General features: G+C 55.3%; 1 long non-coding RNA gene across 1 annotated transcript in view; it reads left to right on the top strand.

Annotated features, from left to right (window-relative positions):
• The window catches only part of LOC142818827 (uncharacterized), a 53,823-nt gene that overhangs the window by 14,662 nt on the left and 15,032 nt on the right, over positions 1-24,129 (top strand). The window contains exon 2 of the long non-coding RNA XR_012896466.1: positions 4,619-4,716. This is a non-coding gene — a long non-coding RNA (uncharacterized LOC142818827). The remainder of the gene's footprint in view (positions 1-4,618; positions 4,717-24,129) is intronic.

Below are 24,129 nucleotides of genomic sequence, written 5' to 3'. Positions count from 1 at the left end.
TCCCGCTGGGCGCTGGACGGAACCCTGGCGGGGGACTAACTGGCAGGTGGGGTGCGATTGGCGCTAGGAGCCCTGTGGTCATGCGCAAAAGCCGGGTGGGGCAGGGCGGGGCCGGGACTCCCAGCCACTCCCCCCGCCTGGCTTCTGCACGTAACCAGCGGCTCCCAGCGCCAATCGCAGCCCCGCCTCCCAGCTGAATTTTCTGAATTTTTTTACCGGACAGGAGGCGAAAATACCAGACTGTCCAGGTCAGTACCAGATACCTGGCAACCCTACAATACCGGACTGTCCAGGTCAATACCAGACACCTGGCAACCCAACGCATGGCCAGACCCCACAATGTGGCTACATCTACACTGCACGTTTATTTCGAAATATTCCAGCATAGCTATTCCAAAATAGCTTATTTCGAACTAGCACATCTACACTGCAGGGAAGCCTCAAAATGAGTCCGAGGCAAGCTTCTCTAATGTAGATGTGCCATCTCGATTTGGAGCCCCGGGAGGCACTGGGGAGGAATAACTTAGAATGGCCCTGGTGAGGGGCTATTTGGAAATAGCAGCGGTGGAGCGTCTACACACGCCTCGTTTTGAAACAGCTATTTCGGAAGAGGCGTCATTCCTCGCAGAATGAGGTTTACAGATTTCGGAATAATCCGTCCGTTATTTCGAAATCATTTCAAAATAACAGAACGGCTGTGTGGATGCTCGCGTTGTTATTTCGAAAGAACACTCGCTATCTCGAAATAACGGTGCAGTGTAGACGCGCCCTTTGTGAGCCAAGCCAGTCACAGGGCTGGGTGGGCGGCTGGCGTTACCATGCAGATTACTGGCTCGATCAGCTATCACACTGCAGCCCGCCTGGATTCCTCATGTAAGGGGGAGGGTCGCTTGGATTCATCTGCCTGCCCCTCGTTCATCTCCAGGTTTACTCCCCTGTTTTCTCGGGGGTCAGAGCAGACTGTGGAGTCTTTTTTGCCTAACAGAGAAACACACCCGGGATCAGACAGGGGAAGCATTTCATCCGGTTGGATCCAAAGGTTCAAGTCTTTCAGCACCGGCCCCCACCAGGTTTTCTCATCCCATCTTTGCCACGCACCCCTCACTGGCTGGCTTCAAGCCACCGAGAGAGAACCATTCAAAATTACACCCAGCTGCTGAGAGGTTTTCGATTCTTGCACGGTGGGACCACCCACTGACAATGCCGGCAAGTTCTCCTTCTCTAACCCTGCACGGGTGTATCCCTCCTGGCAACATTCCCGTCAGCCGCACGCCAGGGCTCGTTCCTTTAGCAAGGAATATTTTGCAATCCCATTAGGACAAAGCTATTCATATTATGGTGTACTAGGGGCCTGCCTTAGAGCTGTCAGTCTTATTCTGCGTTACGCCCAGCCTCTACTAAAAGGCACCCGTATGACGCCCCATCACCCAGCCTCTTGGGTCTCACAGTTTCCTTAAGTTTCTCAAAATCGCAGGTCGATGGGAATGTCTCTTAAAAATTATAACCAATACACAAAAGAGGAAAAGTACCACAAGCTAAGACATAGGGCCTGAAATCTAGGAGGGAATCCTTTAAATCAATGCCACAAGAAGGCCTCAGTACAGGATCAAAAGACAGGACTATGCAGCACTTTCAAGACTAACAAGATGGTTTATTAGGTGATGAGCTTTCGTGGGCCAGACCCACTTCCTCAGATCAAATTGTGGAAGAAAAGTGGCATGACCATATATACCAAAGTGATGCAATCAAAAAAAAGTGAACACACATAAAATAGACAAATCAGATTTTAGAACAGAGGGAGGATGTGGGGGAGAGGTTAATGTCTATGAGATAATGATATTAGAGGTGATAATTGGGGAAGCTATCTTTGTAATGGGTAAGATAATTAGTGTCTTTGTTAAGGCCCATTCGTAAAGTGTCAAATTTAAGCATGAATGACAGTTCAGAGGCTTCTCTTTGGAGTCTTGTGTTAAAATCTCTTTGAAGCAAGATGCAGGTAATCAGGTCCTTGAGACCATGCCCATTCTGGCTGAAATGGCAAGAAACTGTTTTTTCCTTGTGAAACTGTCTGATGTCTGTTTTGTGGGCATTGATTCTTTGGCAAAGTGTCTGAGAAGTTTGTCCAGTATACATAGCAGATGGACACTGTTGGCACATGATGGCATAAATTATATTTCTGGAGGAACAGGAATACGTGGTCTTGATCTTATGACTGAAATGGTTAGGATCTGATTCAAAGCCAGAGGAAGTTAAATGAATGATGCTCATTAACTTCAGTGGGTTTTGGATCAGACTCGGGAAAGTTCCTGGACCTCCCAAGCACAGCAAAGAGCGGGCACAGGGACCCCTCCACGATTTAACCATGAGCTCAGATGATTTTAAAGCTAATGTTGACACACCAGGCTCTATTCTCTCTCCTCCCCCCAGCCCAAATTCATGCACTTGCGAAGGAAGTTCACTTTTCCGTGACGGCGTACGACTGTTGGCCACGCTGGTAGTGGGGTGAAGCCCTTACACTCACGCCAGGGCATTTCTCTGTCTGTAGTGACCAGAGAGCTTTTGAACGCTGCCGCCAATCCACTCCAGCATTTCAGGGGATGTTCCAGCCTTCACTGGTCAGGACCCTCTTGGGTTTTGGGCCACACGGCAAACCAGAAAGGGGAAACTGGGGGACGGATGAACCCCCTGCCTGCTCTTTAGCACAGCAGCACCTCAAACCTCTAGCCCAGGGGGTGGGGAACCCACAGCCCAGGGGCTGGATCTGACCCCTAGCTTGCCTGGATCCGGTCCCCGAGGTTTGGGAATCCCCCCCAGCATTGGGGAGCTGGTGCTAGCGCTCCAGCCCTGCAGCCCCCTCCCCTGCCCAGACCCCAGCACCCGCTCGGCTCATCCACACTCCCTCCTGGCAGCTCCCACCCACCCTCGACTCCTCATTTTTGGCCCTGCCCTAGAGAGTTGGGGGGGCCACAAAATCTACTAGCCTGGGCCCCGTAGGCTCTGATGTGCAAGGGGATGTGGGGAAATTCTTGGTTTTTTTTAATTTTTTTTTTGCTTCTCACTTTTGTGTGGCCCCCGACCCAAAAAAGGTTCCCTGCCCCCGATCTAGCTCTTAGGCCTTTGGCTGTAGATCTCCAAGAACTAGCTGGTGGCTCCGGTTCACATCTTCTTGCCTCCGCCTTACAATAGTAGCCTCGCTCATCTCTGCTCATGCCGAAGAGCAGCTCCCGTCAAAGCGCTGCTCTCCCCCACCCCTTGCCTCTCTAACCTCCTGGGACCAGCCTGGCTGCAAGAATATCGGTTCACAGGCTGAAGGAGCCCTCTCCCGGTTAGAAAGAAGAAAGGGAGGAGGGTGCCCAGAACAGGGGACCCTCCTAGGGGAAATGGGGCCAAACAGACCCTAGCAGGGAAGAGACGGGGGAGGGGAATTGCAGGGCGTCTTGCAGACGGGGATGCCCGAGTGGCGCACAGGGAGCTGAGGGGACCCCCGGTGTGCGCAGTAACCTCAGCCTCCATGAACTACTCTTTTCTAGCCATCTCTTCCAGCTCCGGGCACTGCGCAGAGCAGCAGGCCTCTGCCGAGCCCTCACGTTAAATCACTGCTGCGTTTTCCCACCCAGAACCAGGCCGTGTGCTTAGACTAGCAGCTACGCCTCACGCAGCTCCGTCTCCTGCCCTCACCCCCAGCGCCCTCACTGCCTCCCGAGGCAGGAGCCTTCGGGGCAGGTTTTGTCACGAGCCCTTTAAAAACCCGGCACTGCTGTTGCACCATGGATATTTAGCACCTCTCGGGAGCCAAATGTCGCTTCCGCCTTGCTGGGTAGCCTGCCAAATTCAACCAAGACACCCCGTACAGACGGCGCTTAAATTAGTTGTCTCTGATGTTCGCTTGTACTAAACAATATGTTAACGTGCCGATGGAAAAACACCCGGGTGCTGGTTTCGAAGGAGTGATGCGCAGAGCCTGCTGCGGGAGCATGTGATTTGTGGGGGCAGGGAAGGCGCAGGCCTTCGTATCCGCGTGAGGTAGGGTTGCCAGGTGTCCAGTATTCACCTGGACAGTCCAGTATTCGTGTCCCCGTACGGTAAAAAAAAAAAAAAAAAAAAAAAAAAAAACAGAAAATACTGGACATGTAAAATGTCTGGTATTTCCTGTTTCCCTCAGATGGAAGCCCGGCGGGGACAATTTTTTCCTGCCGCGTCGGGCGGGGTAGTGAGGAGCGCAGGGCCATTTAAAAGGGCAACGCTTTTTTTTTTTTTTTTTGGCTTAACAACTTTGGTCTCCCCCCCCCCTTTTTTCCTCAACAGAATTTTTTCCCTGGTGTTTTTTTGTGGGGGAGGGAGGAGTGTTTGGTATTTTTGGTTAAACCATCTGGCAACCCTAGAGTGAGGGTCAGATGTTAGGGTTCCTAAGGAGACAGTGTGGCAGTCACCCATTTCAACAGCCCCGGATCAGACACACCTGGCCTCCTCATCACATGCTCACTGAGTGCAGCTGGCTTGTTTTACACCACAGCAGCAGCCTCTCTGTTCTAATGGGCATCTCCTAAACAAGACTAATTCCAGCAAGAGTCTCTGAGCCTAGGGCTGTGGTTCTCAAACTTTTTTTTCCCACCCACAGGCCACTTGAAACTGGAGGAGGGTCTTGGCAGATCACTTTCCAAGTGTGGTTTGTGCGGTTAGCGAGCGATTACAAAGCCCTCTGGATAAACGTGACAGGTAAGAAACCCCTTATTAATAATCAAAGCTGTTTTGTTCTGCAAACAAAAGCCCACAACCAACAGTCCCGCTAATCTTTTCCATCCATGTGTGGATTTTTGCCATCTATGGGCGGGATAAATTTTTCTGTGTGCACTCAGACATGTGTGAATGTGAACCCGCAGGAGAAACAACAAACCGAGCTGCGGGCGCTCTACAAATCAGCTGGGTGGCATTGGAATTTCTCCTGAGTGGCTGCACAAGCTCCCAGCGGACAGGGAACACTGCTCACAACTCACTCGTGTGCGGTGGCCCAGGTGCATGTCTTAGGCCAGGGCTACTCAACTTTGGAAGCCCCGGAGGCCACAATGATACTCACAGCACATGCTGAGGGCTGCAACTTAAATGTGGTTGCATATATATGCAAATAAATATATGCAAATAGCTTCTTTCACACTTACAGGCACAAATACAAAGATTAAAGCACGACTACACAACAAGCAGGCCCCATTTAAGTCAAATAAAATGCAATATTTACCCAATTTCCACCCATAGGACAGAACTTTTAAGGAGCAATGACAGTCCAGGAACTGAACTACTAAAACACATCTCAACAGAAGACCATCATATTGACTTGCTGTTGGGGAGTGTTTTCCCAGTGGAGGTTCAGAGGATCTAACCCGCAGGCTGTGTGTTGAGCCCCGCGTAAACCCAACCCGCACTGCAGGCCACAAGCAAACGGGCTGCGGGTTGAGTAGCCCTGCCTTAGGGGGAACTATCTGTGGACCACTTGGATGAAGCCTGCGGACCACTGGTGGTCCATGGACCACGATTTGAGAACCTCTGGCCCAGGGGAAAAAAGGGTGAATAAGCTACAGGTGCTGCATTAAGAATCTGTTTGCTCCCTTCCTCCTTCCCCTGCCTACAGCTGCCTTGTGAAGCAGAAGGATTGTCTGATGGTGGCTTTTTTCTCCATCTTTCCTAATGGGCCTTTGCGGGGTTGTCAGAGGTGTCACTGGTCTCTTTATGTAAAGATGAAGGGCAAAGTCAAGAAGCTTGTGTTCTCATCTCTTTGCATGGTGGCCTCACAGGAATTCTCTCTCATCCCTCCAGCCAGGGCTTTTACCACTTGATTTGCTTTTCAGCCTCCCAGCTCCTCTCTGCTGAAGGACTCTGGCAGTCAGTCCTGGGAAGCGGTGGACGGTGATTACCGCTGGAGACTGACACCTGAGCCGTACCACTCCCAAAATGGGGAGGGGGAGGGAAGAGAGGATCCACGCTCCTGTGTCTAGCTGCAAGCGTCCCAAGGAGCAGTAAAACTGGGACGCGGCAATATAGCTCCCTCCGAAGCACCCCCCATGATTACAGCAGGCTAATTGGGGAGCAATCTTTCTGAGCACCTGCCGCTTACTTTTAGTAACACTCATGCTCCCCTAGGTGCATGTGCTCTTAATGCCCCGGGCCAGCGACTTCTGCAGAGCTACCTCCCTCTGATTGCATCATGTTAGAGCCTCTCTCTTAGTTCCTGGAAATAAATCCTCCCCGCTCGTTTGCTGTCCCACCAACTGCAGCCAAAATCCACCTCAGCAGCCAAGCCCACAGAGGCAGCCTTTACTCCATGCAAATCATTCAACCCCCCTGCCACGGTTACTACAATGTTACTCATTGTTTGTGTTGTGGTCGTGCCTGGCGACCCCGGTCAAGACCTCGGCCTGTTGCCCTGGATGTCACACATACAGTGAGCTGTTCCCTGGAGGTGTGACTGGAATCTTAGCTGGGTCGGTGCCTCTCGAGCTGTGCAAGGAGCCGTCGGCCGGGTCAGGCTCTGGCGTTTGCTGGAGGATGGCATTTGCAGCAGGGGAAACAGAGGAATTCATTCAGGCTTCCTTAATTTATTGATGCAAGTTTCCTGCTGGGGAATTCCTATTGGCCTATGTCACCGCAGGAAAGGTGGCTGTATCCTTTTAAGAGGAGCATTGCCAGCAGATCCAGAGATGTCATTATTCCCCTTTATTCGGCTCTGGTGAGGCCACATCTGGAGTATCGTGTCCAGTTCTGGGCCCCCCACTACAAAAAGGATGTGGACGCATTGGAGAGGATCCAGCAGACAGCAACCAAAATGATTAGGGGGCTGGAGCATATGACCTACGAGGAGAGGCAGAGAGGTGGGTCTTTTTAGTCTGCAGAAGCGAAGAGTGAGGGGGGATTTGATAGCAGCCTTCAACTTCCTGAACGGGGGTTCCAAAGAGGATGGAGAGAGGCTGTTCTCAGTAGTGACAGGTGGCAGAACAAGGAGCAATGGTCTCAAGTTGTGGTGGGAGAGGTCCAGGTTAGATATTAGGAAAAACTATTTCACTAGGAGGGTGGTGAAGCACTGGAATGGGTTCCCTAGGGGAGTAGTGGAGTCTCCATCCCTAGAGATGTTTAAGTCTCGGCTTGACAAAGCCCTGGCCGGGTTGATTTAGTTGGGACTGATCCTGCCTAGAGCAGGGGGCTGGACTTGACCTCCTGAGGTGTCTTCCAGCTCTATGGTTCTGATTCTGTGATCCTGCCTGGCACCCTGGAAGCCTGTACGGACTGGGAGTGGGACCGGCGATAGAGGCTGTGTAGAGCCCAAGGCCCGGGGCACTGCTGCAGCCGCGCTGGGGAACATTCAGAGCCAGGAAGGGGCCAGAGGCGGAGGAATTTGTGTGGCTAGTTGCAGGGAGCAGTCTCTGGCTGGGCTCACCTGGCAGGGAAGGCTCTGGGCAGGGCCGGCCTTACCATGAGGCAAACTGAGGCGGCCGCCTCAGGTGCCAGACTGTGGGGGGGGGGGGGGTGCCACTAGGAGCCAGAGTGTATAAAATTGTGTCTGCTGCTGTTAGTTCTCCTTTATTGGGGTCGGTAGCAGAGCAGTGCCCTGAGCGGAGTAGAACAGGAAGAAGGCAGAATTGAGACCTTGCAAAGTTTTGGCCCAAGCGAGGGGGAATGGGGGCGTCATTTGAGCTCCCCGCCTCCGGTGCCAAAATGTTGTGGGCCAGCCCTGGCTCCGGCGTCCCACTCCAGTCTCTCCCCCTGCCCCATAGCGCCCTGTGCGCAGAGCAGAGCATCAGGGCACAGTCCCACCGAACCCCTCAGGCTGGCAGCCGTGCGGCAGCAGACCCTGCGCCTCGGAGTGGGAGCCCTTCACCGCCCCGGGCTGGGCAGCAAACTTCCTGAGAAAACAGCGTGTTTTCAGAGCCGCCTCTGCTTCTGAGCTGCACCTCCTGCCCCCATCTGGCACAGGGACAGGGACCCCACGGCTCCTGAGCGGCCTATGGTGCTCCCGGGAGGCTGTGCGGGGCAGCCATTTTGAATTCCTAAGGCCTGGTGCCATTGGAGGGCTCTGTGTTCTTGTAGGCACGGTGACAGGCTGCTCCTCCGTGAAGATCCCGACTTTATAACTTGGGCTCCAATTTAGATAAATGTGTGAAGGAGACGTCCATCAATGGCTATTAGCCAGGATGGGCCGGGATGGTGTCCCCACCGTCAGTTTGCCAGAAGCTGGAAATGAGTGAGAGGGGAGGGATCACTGGATGATTCCCTGTTTTGTTCACTCCCTCTGGAGGACCTGGCATTGGCCATTGTTGGAAGACAGGACACTGGGTAGATGGACCTTTCGTCTGATCCATTATGGCCGTTCTTATGGTCTTAGGGGCCAGTGTAAACCCAACGGCACCTCCCTGGAGACACGCTCAGTTTTTGCGGGTGTAAAGAAGACAGAGTCTGATCTTAGTTGGCAGGTGTCACACATGGAGGGGCTCTGGGAGCCTGCTGGCGTAACCGTGATCAGAACCTGGTCCAGAAGCTCCAACGAGGCGCTATTCTCAGGCTTGGCTCCGTGCCCACCGCTGGCGCTGCCCTCCGTCGTGTGACCTTCTGCCTCTGGCTGCCAAGACCCAACTCCAGCCTCGCATCCTGTGTTGGGAGCAGACGGTTCCACATTTCTGGACTTTGGGGAACGCCAGTCCCTGCGGAATTTTTAGTGCCACCTAAAAACATCCCCAGCTCTTGCAGGAAAGCTCTTTTGTTCCGGCTAGAGGGAACAGCTTCTGCCATGTGCCCGAGAGCTCTCTGGCTGCTTTACAGCAGGCCTGACCTACTCTCCCTTATCTCCTCATCTATGTGAAGCCATTGTTTCTAAGAGCCCTGCTTGCAAAACAGAGGGACTTCCTGGCTTCCTGTCCTGCTGCGGGTAACCAGAAATGTGTAATCTGCCCTTAGCCACGGGACACTCGGCTGAGGCCAGCTCCGAGAAGTGGTAAATGCTGGGGACAGGAGGTGTGACTGGCAAACATACAGAGAGTCCCCAAGCCTCCCAACTCGGGGTTGCCAAAGAGCATGGAAATCTAACGATCAGTTCCTCGTTCCCACCCTCCCACCCACGCGCAGGCCGAGGTCGTATTCTTGGCAAGCGCGAAAGAGGGAAGTCTGCCTGTGCCAGCAGCCGCGCGCTTGGTGCATGAACAGACAGAGACAAATACTCTTGCCAGGGGTGTAAAATCCTTCACTCCCCACAAGTCCTATTTCCCACCAACAGCCTGTAATTGTTCCTGATGGCTCGCTGGGCTCAGTGTGCGCCGGGAGGGATTGCTAGGCTGCCGGCTGTCACCCGGGGAGCGGGGCTATCCAGAAAGAAAGCCGAGAAGCAGGAGGAAGGGAGGGATCGGAGCCGGCGCCTGCTGTGGTTGGGGCGGAGGGTTATTGATTTCCATGAGAAGGGGGAGATCAGCTGTGACGGCGTAGCTGGAAGGAATAACGCGGCAGGGAATCGGGATTGGTTCGGGAGCGTTCACGTCTGCCAGTGGGCAAATGCGAGCGAGGGTGGCGTGTCCGACTGACTTCCAGCGCCCTGAGGTACAAGCACACCTGCGGCACCAGGGACTGGGGGACAGGAATATCTGCTGGGCTCCGGGGTAGCAGGCAGGGGCCTGACACGGAGAGGAAAGCACGAAGCCGGGAGCTGGGGGCTGTGGCAGAGTCTGGGCGAGGTGTGATCACTAGTATCAGTTCCGGGTGTGTAGGCAGCAGCATCCCAGAGCTGCCCGTCTCTCCTGTGAGGAGTCCTGGTGCCTTTGATCAGTGAGGAGGAGTAACCGGTGCTGCCGGAGCCTTTGATCTTGCTGAGCAGAGTCCTTTTAACTTTCCCTGGCTGCCTGCAGTGTCTCTGTGGCCAGCGTTATTTTATCCCGGTGTTTAGCTTAGTTTTGCAGCAGCGTTCGGCTGTGGCCTGCACCTGACCAGATCACATGTCCCAGTCGCCCTGGACCATCTCTGGGGACGTTGCCAGGCCTGGACCCTCCTCTAGCTAGGCACCATCCTTAGGGCAAAACCAGGGCTTCTGCCAGGAGCTACTCTGCATTTTATAAGGAGGAGTGTCTGGATCCAACCTGTTCCTGGGATTTTGATTCCAGGGGAAGCCCAAGGCCGGGTAGGGGCCTGATTTCTAGGCCAGAGGCAGCTACAGGTTGAACTTCTCTAGTCTGGCACCCTCAGGGCCTGACCGGGGCTGAACCCGAGAATTTGCCAAAGCCTGGGAGGTCAGTATTGTCTAGCAGCATCGCCAACACGTCCATTGCTTGCTGGGCTCTTGAACATTGAGTGGTCAATTAGAGCTAAATAAAGCACAGAACAGGGAGAGCCGGGACTGGGGGCTGTCAACAAACTTTATGGGATTGCAGGAATCTTGGCCACACCCATGATCAGTGGACATCCAGGTCACTGACATGATTCTATGGCCTTATGCTGTGATGCAGCACGTCTAAGGCGAGGGGGAGACTGTCAGGGTCCCAGGAGAGAAATTAAGAGCATTGGCTTGAGGCAATGGGGAGGTGGTGACACGCCCCTGCCCCTTGCAGATGTGCACATTCCACTCCAGTCCTTTGTCTTGCCAGAGTCGAGACGACCAAGCACGTGGCGGACTGAGATGGGGACTAGGAAGAAGCTGCCACGTTCGTTTTCACTCATGACCAACCAAAGGATTTGGGCCCAGTGTCTAGAGATGCTGTACATGGTCAGCAGCATCCTCTCTCACTTCCTCAGATGAAGGAAGTCGTCTCTGGGGTCTAAGGCTTTGTCTACCCGGGGAAGTTTGGCAATAAAAGTGCTGTTGACATGCAAAAGTTGCTAAAAGCGAAACCTGGTCTAGCTAGTTTTTTTGCCTTACATTGTTGACATTTCCTGGCCACATGGCTAGCTCCCTGTTGACATATAGAGCAAAGCATTGTGGGGAAGCATCCCGCAGTGCAGTGCGGTGGGAAAGCAGAGCTGATCCCTGAGCTTCTGAGATTCCCTCATCGCTCTGTGAGCTCTCCGTGCTGAAGAATGTCAAAGCAGCACAGCAGCCTCTCCAGCCTTCTCCCTGCAGCAGCAATCTGCCAGCTGCTGTTTTTCTAGTACAGGGCACAACAGGAACATTCCAGTGGTTTGTTCTTCGTTTGTTCCCCAAACCGAGCAGCTTACTCAGCTGTCAGATACTTCCCAGAGCTTTGCAAGGGGAGGGGGCGCATGCCTCCGGGGCAGCAGAGATCACAAAACACTGAGCCCAGCCATCAGGGCAGGCATTGAGGGATACTGGCAGAAGTCAGTTCTCTGGACAAAACAAACAGCAGAGTCCACGCTGGCTTTTTGTCGACAGTAAAGTGAGGGGACAAAGACAAAAGTCTCTCACTTTTTGTCACCTGAACTGGGTGTTGCGGTGTAAACACTCTCACTAGTTTGCCACCAAAAGGCAGTTTTGTAGACAAGGCCCAAGACACAAGGTTGGATTCTGTCCTCCGCTCAGCTACAAACTGTTCTGGGAGCAGGCACCAGAACAGCTCCACACCTGCCATTTCCCTCTCTGTGAAACAGTTCAGCTCCTGCTTGGCAGTGTCTGGGCAGTGCTTGGAGCTCCTGCGAGATAGGGTGCTGCATGCTGTCCACCCCCTTTCGATGCCTCCAGGTTCTGCAGTGGGGTCCGGCACAGCCCAAGACTGAATGATACCGTCTTGATCCTCTCTCCTCCCTCAGACCCCTTCCTGGATTGCAAAGCATTATCAGGAGAGAACATCCATCGCCAATTGTGCTCTTCCGCGTTCCAGGCCAAGGAGCCTGCAGCTCATGTCTGCCTGGGCTGCCCGATAAGGTCTCGTTGCCGTTGCCGATAACTCAGCTTGCAGCTGCGGGGGCATTTATCACTGTTGATCTCGCTTCCTGCTTGCTAGGGCTCGCTGCTAAAGGGGGCCTGTGGGATTTTGAAGTCCTGGCGTTGAGACGTCTCTGTTCTCGTTGGCATTTTTCAAAAAGAGCCTGGACACCCAGCGGGGGCCACTGGAAGTGGGGGCGCAGCATCCGCTGAGGATGTGGCCGGTGTCCTGGCTGTGTCCCAGGGTGGTGCCAAAGTGCCGGGGGTGGAGCGGGGGGTCAGGCGGAGGCGTGATGGCAGCCACAGTGATGAGAGGCTGCGCTACCAGCTCTGAGGTTATTGGAGGATGCCATGGCACAGCTGTTAGGGCAGGACTTGGGTGCCCATGTGACAGCCAAGCTCCTGTGAAACATGGATCGGTTGTTTTGCAGATTCCCTCCAGGGTCGATGGTGGATTTGCTCCCGTTGGTGCCTGCCTCCACGCTGGGGCGGATGGGTCAGGGACAGGACCCCCAGAGAGATGTGGCGTTCACCCCAAATGCCTGATGCTTAGAGCCTCCAGTCTTGGCGGGCTCAGTCCAAGGCTGGTGTGTAGCAGAAGTGGGGCTTGTGAGCTGTTTGCTTCAGAGCAGGAAGCGATTTCCGTGCATCCCGCTGTCAGGGAGGCTGCTCCTGGCCCGTGGCAGGGACACCCTGCCCTGCGACATCGACCCGCATGCAAGCACTTTGCTGGCATGCTGGCCCCAAGGCCAACAGCTTTCAGGGGCCTGGCACGGCCTAAGTGACATGTCCCAGCTGGCCGACACCACCATGACCCACCACTCGCTTGGCTGGGACGCATGCCCCAGAATGCTGGACTGCAGGCCGCCTGGTGGCAATGGGGATAAGTAGGCAGGGGGTCTGTGCTCAAGGGGGAAGGGGGTTCCTGGCTGGAGGGCTCGGGGTCCGGGGTGCACATGGCCTCTGTGCAATGTGGGCAATATTGACCAGGATTAGCCATTCCCTGTTGTGAGCCAAGTCATTCCAGGTCCAATGTACCCACGGGCGAGCCAGCACCAGCTCCCTGCTTGGGGTGCGGACTGCTTCCAATCAAGAGAGGGTCCGTTCGGTGCGACTGGCAGCTGCACTGAGGCTCCTGCACTGGCAACGTGCTCTGACATCTGCCCCCGGCCCACCCCAACCCCAGGATTCAGACACTGACCGGCTGTGTCTAGACTGACAAGTTTTTCCACGAAATCATCTGATTATGCGGAAAAACTTGCCAGCTGTCTACACTGGCCACTTGAATTTCCGGAAAAGCACTGACGATCTCATGTAAAATCATCAGTGCTTTTCTGGAAATACGATGCTGCTCCCGTTCGGGCAAAAGTCTTTTTCCAAAAGACTTTTGTGCGAAAGGGTCAGTGTGGACAGCATAGTACTGTTTTCCGCAAAAAAGCTCCGATCGCGAAAATGGCAATTGGGGCTTTTTTGCGGAAAAGCCTCCGTGGCCAATCTAGACGTGCTTTTCTGAAAATGCTTTTAATGGAAAACTTTTCCATTAAAAGCATTTTCGGAAATTCATGCCAGTGTAGACGTAGCCACCGTGTGTGTGAGCGTTGCTGAGTGTGGACCCCACTTTCCTCCCACGGTCAGACCCTTGAACCTTGGACACGTCGGCCGGGGAGAAGGGGCCCCCTGTGCATGTGGACAGAGAGCTCTAGTTATGGTGGTGGGGAGTGGACCTCCTCAAACCGCGCTCTCTCCACCCGTGTTATTGTAGTGGGGAATCTTTCGCCGTTCCTGACTGACCGACGCGTCCCTGCTTCCTGCGCGTACACAACCCCTTGCCTGTCGGCCTCTGCGTCTGATGGATTATTTGGCCACGCCGAGGGGGGTGCATTTCTATGCCTGACAGTGACTGGAAGAAACGCCACGAGCAGGCCTTGCTAAGAGCAGTTCTGCACAGTCTCGTCTCTTTCGGCCCCCAAGCTTCTTCCCCACCGGGCAGTTCCGTAACTGACTCCGGTTTAGAGAAGTTGCTGGTGCCCGCTGTTTGTTTACCACGGTGGTCAGTTTTGTGGAAGAAAACTCGGAAGTTCTTCGGGGTTGCTACAGGGTGTGCTGAGCCAGACTAAACTGAAGGACTTCTGCTAAAACTGCGTGGGTGGGGGAATTTTACTTGCCTGCTAACCTTGACTTTCCCTGAAGTGAGGTCCCCTGGCGTAAAAAGCCCTGTGTGAATGCACAAGGTGATTAGGGACTGCGGCCAGGCTCTCTCAAAAGGCAGGAAAACTGGAGGTGGCCAAACAGAAGCTCAGTAACGGGAGAGGAAAAGAAATTCCCTCATGCGAGCCAAGAAAATGCTACTGCGACCCTGCGCGTTCACCACCGCTCCTAACCATGCGCACACATGATAGCTGCCCAATTAGCTACATGTGAACTCTCTGTAGCCTAAAGGATTAACACATGAAATCATCATCTTAATGTGCGCAACCATCACAAAGCATAAGCGGTTCTCTCCATTAATTAGTCACTGCATGAATTCTCACCCAGACACCAAACCTTCCCCAGCACATGGGCCGGGGGACTGTCTGCCCCGGCGAAAAGGGGGAAATGATCGATCATGTGGCCAGCTAGTGTCACAACACACAACGCGTGCACAGCCACTTCTGCGCAGGGCTGGACTTCCTCAGAGCACAACCCGTCACTGCGGAGGGTTAAGAACAGATACGTCTTGGAACGTGGGCAGTTTCTAGTTGATGTGTGGCAACCTGTTATTATCTAATGAAAGCAAACCCATTCTCTCCCGGCCGTCCCTGTCCACATCTCGTCTCCATGAGCATCCTGCCGGTTTCCACTCCTCTCAGTAACTGCCGTGCTTTCCTCAACAAGAAGCGAGAGGGTGGTGTTTTAAAAAGCACTGTGCTGAATTCGTCGCTGGAACTCTCTGCATGGTATATTAGGAACATACAATCACAGAATACCAGCTGATCTAGAGACGTAATTATTCCCCTTCATTTGGCTCTGATGAGGCCACACCTGGATTATTGTGCCTCTGTCCCTACCACAGAAAGGATGTGGACGCTTTGGAGAGGGTCCAGCAGAGGGCGGCCAAAATTATGAGGGGTCTGGAGCGCATGACCTACGAGGAGAGGCTGAGGGACTTGGGTCTGTTTAGTCTGCAGAAGCGAAGAGTGAAGGGGGATTTGAGAGCAGCCTTCAACTTCCTGAAGGGAGGTTCCAAAGAGGATGGAGAGAGGCTGTTCTCAGTAGTGACAGGTGGCAGAACAAGGAGCAATGGGCTCAGGTTGCAGTGAGGGAGGTCTAGGTTGGAGATAAGGAAAAACTATTTCCCTAGGAGAGTGGTGAAGCACTGGGATGGGTTCCCTAGGGGAGTAGTGGAGTCTCCATCTCTAGAGGTGTTTAAGTCTCAGCTTGACAAAGCCCTGGCTGGGTTGATTTAGTTGGGATTGGTCCTGCCTAGAGCAGGGGGCTGGACTTGATGGCCTTCTGAGGTCTCTGCCAGCTCTAGGATTTTATAACAACACTAGAACTGGACCTCGAGAGGTCATCAAGTCCAGTCCCCTGCTCTCACGGCAGGACCAAGTATGGTCTAGATCATCCCTGAGGCTGTGTCTCGACTGCACTGTGAAATCAGAAAAAAGATTCAGTTTGCTGTACCGCAAGTTGCAAATCTGTTTCCAATTTACTTTCGAAAGAAGCTGTTTCGAAATTGGCACGACTACACAGCACCAAATTGCGAAAGGAAGTGCTCTTTTGAGCCACCCCTTATTCCTCGTGGAATGAGGAGTACAGCTAGTTCGGATTAGGAAGCCTAATCCGAACTAGCTAGTCCGTGCCACGTGTAGCCGTGCGGCACGGGGTTCGAACTGCCAGCATTTAAAAATGGCACCGGCTGGCTTCATGCAAATGAAGCCCGGGAAATTCAAATCCTGGGCTTCATTTGCGAGTGCGGTATGCCTACGTTACCCTCCTAGTTCGAATTAGGAGGGTAGTGTAGACATACCCTGACAGACAGGAAGTTTTTCCTTATGTCCAACCTAAACCTCCCTTGCTGCAATTTAAGCCCTTTGCTGCTTGTCCTGGCCTCAAAGGCCAAGGAGAACAATTTCCCCCCCTCCTCCTTGTAACACCCATTTAGATACTTGAAAGCTGCTCCCATGTCCCCTGGCAGACATAAAGAGCTTGATGGGATTCAAAACAGATTAACCATTTATGAGTAATTAAAATACCTGCCATTTTATTAGGCACGAGCAAAATGTATGAACCCACCTAAGCCAAGCACTGCCTTTCACGGCAGGTGATAGCATAAGTGACATAGCACAGATTTTTGTAATTTTCATTTTCATTTGTATTACCCCAGTGCCTAGGAATCACAGCCACAGAGATGGAGTAGGACCGCACTGTGGAAACATCTTGCATTTTCTAGCTCCTTCTGAAGCAGCTGCGACTGCATCAGAAACAGGACACTGGACTAGAAGCAATGGCCCCTCTAATTTTTTCCCCCATTCATGTGCAGAATAAATTTTGTTGGGTGCACTGAGGCATGCACAGATGTGCACCACCCATGCTGTCGGGTATGGGAGGGTGTGGGTGCTCTGCCAACCGGCTGGGCGGCATTGGACTTTCTCCTGGGTGGCTTCCCAAGCACTCAGCTTACAAGAAAAACTGGCCCAGTATGGCAATTCCTGTGCTCTGGACCATGTCCTAACATGAACTAACATGAACATGAACTAACAATGCGTTTAAGGACTCTACTACTTTACATAGTCACTTCCTCCTGCGCCCATGTGCTCATGCAGAGCTATTCTGGTCAGAAGGAAACCCCTAGATCTCAGCAGAGGGTTTCCCCATTGGACTGATAGGGTCTGCCCCATCAGCTTTTTTCTCAATCTGCCCTGAAGGTTGTCACGGGACATATGAGCCATGTGAGCTAAGAAGCTGTTTTTAAATCCTTACATTAAAATCTCCGCTCCTCGAGAGGAACCGTGTGTCGGTCAGTTACACTTTACTCCGGACGAGTGTCTCCCCGTGGAGATGGAATTTCCATGTAGAACAGTCTGTTCTCCCTGTTCTGGTCAGGACCTGCCCTTGTCATCAGGCTAACTGCATCTCTGGGTCTGTTCTGCAGTCTTTCCTCTTCCTTTCCCTCCTGGCTGCCGTGACAAAACCCAATGTCCTTTGTGTCTCACTCCAGTTAGCCCAGCTGAGAGAGAAGGACAAGGATTGATGGGATTGATCACTCCCAGGGTGATTTGCTACGTTCCAGTTAGAAGGCCCGTCAGAGACATTTGTGCAAACCCAGTCAAAGTCACGAATGTCGCACGGGGGTAGCCTGGCGTGTACTTTGACCCGCAGAACCCAGAACCGTTACTAACCGCTGACAGTTTCCAAAAAGGAGAAAAGAAGCCAGCTTGGCTGGCAAAGAGCACCAGCCCCCTTGTAAACTCAGCCCAGCCAGTCTGTCATGAGCGAGAGGGGCCCACCGTGGGAATTCCACAATGCCGTTTTCACGGCGTTGGATTACAATCACCGCGTGCTAAGCACCCTTCTGGTCCAGCCTCTCTTCCCCAACCTGGTCGGCGCAGGGCCTGATTTCTCTCTGCCCTGTCGGAGGACCAGGTCCTACCACAGTGCGTGGGAGGACCAGACAGAAGATGCGCACACGCGCGCCGTGACTGTGCCGGGATGCAAAGCGCCGGGCGCGGAACGGCCGTGGGATGCCGTGTTCTGTGTGGCTCACCTTAGCCCTGCAAGAAGGTGGTTATTATTATTATTACTTTTTTTCTCGTATGTTTCTCTGCCAGAGTGGGCGGGCCAGACTCATCCAGTCTTCTCACTTTTTTGCTCACGAAAACGAGAGAACTGTTTACCGAGACTTGGCTGTGCTCTGGGGTACGTTATTTTTACACGTTGCTATAGTTACCGATACCGTTATAAAATTAAGCTCGAACCTCGTGGTAGAAATGGATCTGTCAGAAGCAATTATTTTAAAAGAGCAAGTTGTTTATTTCCCCCCTATATGCCTCCCCCCAGGTAAGATTGGGCTGTAATGTATGCACGGGAGAGCAGTCTGAGCAAGGGGGGGTGGGAGCAGTGATTCTGGAAGGAGCTGGGTTGAGGCTGAAGTTTGCTGTTTATCCCCAGCGAAGGTGACGCCAAGGCACCAGCTGGGCAAGTCTCCCCTCGGTGCTCCAGGCCTGAGTCAGAGGCATTGTGCTGGGGGGAGAAGCCGGCTCGCTTGTGATGTGCATCGCCGCTATTATTTATTTGCATTACCGCGGTGCCAAGGGGCGCCACACCTGAGCCAGGGCCCTGCTGCGCTAGGCGCTGTACAAACACAGAGAAAAAAAGAAGGTTCCTGCCCCAGGAGCATCATCCGGGGGTTACTGAGCCAGGGAGCCACTCAGATCCCGGCCACCTGGGCTGTGGACACGCCTCACCTAGGCGCTGGATGGGGGATAAGGCCTCAAAGGCCTGTGGGCTCCTGGATGGGGCTGGTTTCGGGTCACTGGTTGTCAGGGGCATGAATCTTAGAAGCAAAAGCTCCTGGGCTCCCCCGTTGCAGGTCCCCTGCTACATTCTCCCTCCCCTCTCCTGAGCGCGCCGGGATGCTCCTCTGGAACGCCGCGTCCGCATGGCCTCCAGGAGGCATTTTGCGTGTGCCCGCTGCCTGCTGCTCGTGCCAAGTGCACCCGCCAGCACTCGGAACCTCCCCAAAGCAGATTGGCTTCTCCCGGGTGTGCTCAGACGTGGCTTTGGGCCCTGCTCTCGGCGTCTCCCAGCAGTGTCTGTGGCTTCCTTCCTGAGTTCGCTAAATATTTCTTCCTTTCTTTTGCACATCCCATGCAAGGGGAGCAGTGACTGCCTGCGAGAGGCGGCTGCCAGCTCCCTGAGGCATGCGGCCAAGCTGAGTTTTAAGGAGGCTCCACGTGCCCAGCTCGAGTAGCCGCTGGGAGGGTCACACGGCGATGGCTTTCGGTACCCAGAGAGCAGCGGCACGGCTCTGCTGCCAGCGAGGGGAACCAGAACGAGCCAATGGCCGGTCTGTGTGGCAGGGCACCGTGGACACGCCTCCCTCCTGTGACATGCGGCGTGGACGCCGTTGTGCCGACACCCGAACCGTGGAAAGAGACAGACCAGCCCGAAATACGCTCACCGCTCCACAGCCCCATGTGCCAGCCAGCCGGCGCCGGAGAGACGGTTCACAAGCAGCATGTAGGGCAGGGGTGGGCAATAATATTTGGCCAGGGGCCAATTCAAAAAATTTTGAAGTGGCCCCGGGCAGCCCCAGAAGGGGCGAGGCCTAATCCAGAAGGGGCAGGGGCAGAATGCTTCTGGTCTTCCCCACCCCCAGACTATGACTGGTCTGAGAGTGGGGGAGCCTCTTTGCCCCCCCTTCCCACTAGGCACTCATGCCCCTGGCAGGATGGGGAAGAGACTTCACACACTCCCCCGCCCCCAGGCCTTGATTGGCCGGGGGTGGTGGTGGTGCGTTAAGTCTCCTCCCGCCATCTTGGAAGGCACTTCCTAGACAGAGGCCGGGCGGGATGGTGTGAAACTCTGGCTGGATAACGTGCAGCTCCCTGCACACCGGCACCTCGTGTCCTGAGCCCTCGCTGGACGCCACCACCCCGGTCTCGGTTCCCTGCTAGGCTTCTGGAGTGCAAGCCGCCTCGCCGCTCTGGGACTCGCCTGCCGCCCCGGGAAGTTGCTGCCCTGGGAGGAAAAGCGCTTACCACCGAGGTGCGCCCATAGTATGGAGCGGGGGCCAGATAAGCATCTGCGCGGGACGAGTGATTACAGCGACCCTGTCCTGCGTGGGACAGACCCCAGGGGCATCACGAACCTGCTGTCACAACTGGACGTGAGTGACGTGTTTGAAAGGGGACTGGTAAAACCCCTGGACCTGCCCCGTCCCTGTCCAGTGAGCGGCCTGGGAACGTGCCTGCCTCACTCGCCTCGCTGAGGGGTGAGCTCTGCCTGCTAGTCTCTCTGCGCAGCCAGTACTGAGCTCCTGAGGCCCGCCCGGCTCCCGCAGCCCTGCCTGCACCAGCGGGGCGCATGGTCGCCTCTCGGGGCTTGCAATTTCCAGAGCGTTAGGGATGCTCTTTGCTCTGTTCCCATGTGACCCTCAAAGCTCTTCTGGTGTAGATGAGACTGCTCAAAGAAGCGCGGAGGGAGGCACGCCAGGGTAGCGCAGACGGGGGGGCTGGGAGGAGCGGGTGGCGGGGTTGTGCCATCCCTGCGCGGGCGTGTGTCTGTGTTCATCTAGTATTTCCCTGAATCAGGCCTTAGGCAGGGAGAGCTGCAGGGAGCCAGAGGCTGCCTGGACTCCCGCAGATTGTTAGAATCAATCATAGAGCCATAGAACGCCAGGGCTGGAAGAGCCCTCAGGAGTCATCAAGTCCAGCCCCCTGCCCAAGGCAGGACCAATTCCAATGAAATCAACCCAGCCAGGGCTTTGTCACGCCGAGACTTAAACACCTCTAGGGATGGAGATTCCAGCCCCTCCCTAGGGAACCCATCCCAGCGCTTCCCCACCCGCCTAGGGAAAGAGTTTTTCCTAATATCCAACCTAGACCTCCCCCACCGCAACTTGAGCCCATTGCTCCTTGTTCTGCCATCCTTGTTCCTATCGGGTGGGGAGATTGGGCCTGTGTGGAACGGGTGCAGCCGGCGTTTCAGGCTCCAAAACTGCAGACGCAGGTCTGGGACCCAGGGGACAGGCATAGCGTGGCCTGGCACAAGCAGCCTGTCATTTCAGAGGCAGGGCCTCATTCTATCCTGCTCCAGTCTTAGGGTATGTCTACACTTGCAGCCTAATTCGAACTAGGGCTGCAAATGGAGGCATTCGGAATTGCAAATCAAGCCCGGGATTTAAATATCCCGCGCTTGATTTGCATCTTCCCGGCCGGGCACCATTTTTGAAGTTGACAAGCCCGGAATAACAGCCCGCGTCTACACGCGGCAGTGACAAGGGCGTTCGAAATAAAGCCCCATTTCGAACTACCTCTTAAACCTCATTGCAGGAGGAGTAACAGGTAGTTCGAAACAGGGCTTTATTTCAAACACCCGTTTCACTGCCGCGTGTAGACACGGGCAGTTAGTCCAGGCTTGACAAATAAAAAAAAAAAAAAAATGACGCCCAGCCAGGAAGATGCAAATCAAGCGCGGGATATTTAAATCGCAGGCTTGATTTGCAATTCCGAATGCCTCCATTTGCAGCCCTAGTTCGAATTAGGCTACAAGTGTAGACATACCCTTAGGTACGGCAGTCCCGGGCATCTTAGAGAAACCTACCAGGGTTGGATGGAGGGGTGAGGGTGGGAGAGGAGGGATACAGAGAGGTATGGGTAGGGGTGGAGAGGTGGGTATGTATGGGGAGGGCTGGCTGGGTGGGTGGGTGGATAAAGGGGTATGGGAAGTTAGGGATGGATAGAAAGGTACATATGGGGAGGGAGGGATGGATGGAGGGACATGTATGGGGATGGCTGGATAGAATAGAGGGGTATGGTATGTATGGGAAGGGAGTGGCAGAAATGGGGCCAGGTGGGGAGAGACAGGTGGATACGAGGGGGATGGGTGGGGAGGGATGGACAGAAAAGAGGGACATAGTAGGGAGGGATGGGTGAATATGAGGGGGACAGATGGGGAGGGACAGGTGGATACGAGGGGGATGGGTGGGGAGGGATGGACAGAAAAGAGGGACATAGTAGGGAGGGATGGGTGAATATGAGGGGGACAGATGGGGAGGGACAGGTGGATACGAGGGGAGGGGCGAGGAGGGACGGGCGGATACTAGGGGAGGGGTGGGGAGGAATGGACGGATACGAGGGGACAGGTGGATGGGGGGATGGGTGAGGCGAGATGGGCAGATACGAGGGGCTGGGTGGGGAGGGACGGGCAGATACGAGGGTTGGGCGGTTAAAAGGGGACGGGTAAGGAGGGTGGAGCGGGGAGGGAGGGGCAGGTACGAGGGGCTGAGTAAGGAGGGTTGGGCGGGGAGGGGGCGGCCACGTGAGGACGGGAGAATCGTGGGCCAGTCTCCATGCCCAGGAAAGGGATGACTGCACCTGTTGAGGCCGAGCCCCAGCCGTGGCTGTGAATGTGGAGGCAGAAGACGCGGCGGCCTGGCCCCATAGCACCTGCTGCTTGTGAGCGTCCGCGCCCGTCTCTGACTCCCAGGGGCCTGGTGCAGGGCTGGGGCTGCCCGAGTGGGTCTCTGTGGCAGGCTCCGGCGCCCGCTGCTGAGGGCCGGCCGGTGGCTGGGCCCTGCTGGCCGGGGCGGATGGAGTTTATTTTGGGTTCTGGTTCGTGTGGTTTCACACGCTCGGGTTTCACTCATTCTGGGGGCCTGAGGCAGGGCAGGGCACAGCTGGGCCTGGCGAGTTTCATGTGGTTTTTGAAGGTAACCTCAGCACTGTTCTTGCCCCTGGAGGAAAGTCCCTCGCAGCTCAGCCCCGGCCCCCCCGAGAGGGCCACGGAGGAGTTGAGTCCTGGGTCCGAAACTGCAGCAGTTTCGGGGGCTGGAATGAGAGGTTCTTGCTCCTCTCGCGGGAAACGTAGAGAAACCAGAAAGCAGAAGTTCCCAGGGCTCATGCAAAGATGTGTCAGCAGGTCGAGGGCCGCGCCGCACACGGACAGGGCCCTGCGCAGGAGTCCCCGCAATGAGGGGCCAGCCTGGGTCCGCCCCTGGGTCCGCCCCGCTCGGTCCCAGCCTCCTGCCAGAGCCAGCTGCCTCCCAGGGAGCCCATGGCAAGAACCGCACATCAGCCAGATATGGGCTATTCCTGCCCTCGTCTGGATACAATCGGTAGCGTAAGGCGGGGGGATAGCTGGGGGGGGGGGGGAGCCCTGAGCCTGGGGGGGGCAGATCCAGACAAGCCAGGGGCCACGTCTGGCCCCCGGGCCTGAGGTTCCCCACCCTGGGATTAGACATTGGCTTAGACCCACAACGTAAGGTTTTTCTCCCTTCCACTAGATATTTCACATTTACTGCTCCGCTCTGGCTATTTCTGTGACCCATGTAACCATCCAGCGAGACAAGATGGAGGGGGACGAGGGGCCTGGGGCAACCCCCCCTTTAGTGACCCAGGTGTGGGGCGTGGGGCAACCCACCTGCTACAGGCCCTGCCCCTCCCCCTCAAGCCCTGCCCTCTTACCCCTCCCCCAAGTAACGCAGCCTGGGAGTTATGGGAGCCGCCCCCGCACCCTGCCCTGCCACACGCCCACCGTGCTGGCCCATTGCACCTCGCTTCTCCACGGGTGGCGGGACCCAGAATGCCCTGGGGCGGGTCGCTCTGCTTCCCGATGCTGCTGAGGAGCCGAGCGCGGCGGGTTGGGAGGGAGGCGCAGTGGGCCACTCCGGCTCCTGCTGCCTGTGTGCTGTGTGTGTGTGTGTGGGGAGGGCAACTCCTGCTGCTGCTGCAGGCCCCTCTGATCCCCCAGTTCCATGGGACAGTTGGGGCAGCCACCGCATGTCCCCTAAAAGCGCCAGACCTGGGCCGACCACCCTGACTCGCCCGATGGGCAGGACGGCTCTGTAACCATCCAATCCCTCCTCGAGGCTTGCTAAGCTCCTGGTGTCAGTGGCATCTTGTGGCCGTGAGTTCCGCAGGCTGGGTGCAAAGTCTTTCCTTTCCTTTCCCCTTGGTTTCATGCTGGGCGAGAGGGAGACCAGCAGCTCCGGATCCGCCTGCCCTGTTCCGTTCATCGTTGCAGGGGATTTTTATTCACGTCCTTGCTTCCTTCGCAAATAGAACAGACTCCACCAGGGGGGCTGCCGTTCATTGTCATGTGTCTGCACATCACGGATGCCTGTGGCCTAATCCAACACCATGGGAGCCTCTCTGTTTGGGGCCAGTGGGCCCTGGGTCAGTTCCACAGGATGAGATTCTCTCCCCGTTACGGGGGCGGGGCAGGCCCTGATGCGCGTTACTTAGGGAGACACTTCCTGCCCAGCCTGCGTACGCGTGGCAGAATCTGGCTGACACTGAGCCAGGAACTAGATGCTCCACCCAGGGAGGCCAAACCAGGCCCTGTGCGTGAGGTGCAGCTGCCAGATTTGGGCGGACGTGGCTTTGGCCGCCCTCTTGCGCGGCAGAGAGCAGCCAGCGACAGATCAAGCGTGAAGCCGAGAGCACAGGTGACAAATATAGATCTGCCAGCCGCAGCACACGCTGGCGCCGGGGAACTTTGAGGTTTGGTGGTGTTTGTTCCTCACGGCTTCCTTTTGCTTCCCTGCTTCCATCTCGGCGCCGACAGAAACGAGAGACGCTCTGCAC

This window comes from Pelodiscus sinensis, chromosome 18, assembly GCF_049634645.1.
Source record: "Pelodiscus sinensis isolate JC-2024 chromosome 18, ASM4963464v1, whole genome shotgun sequence".
NCBI lineage: Eukaryota > Metazoa > Chordata > Testudines > Trionychidae > Pelodiscus > Pelodiscus sinensis.
Note: the sequence above shows the minus strand (reverse complement) of the source record. Positions and strands in the feature narration are given on the sequence as shown.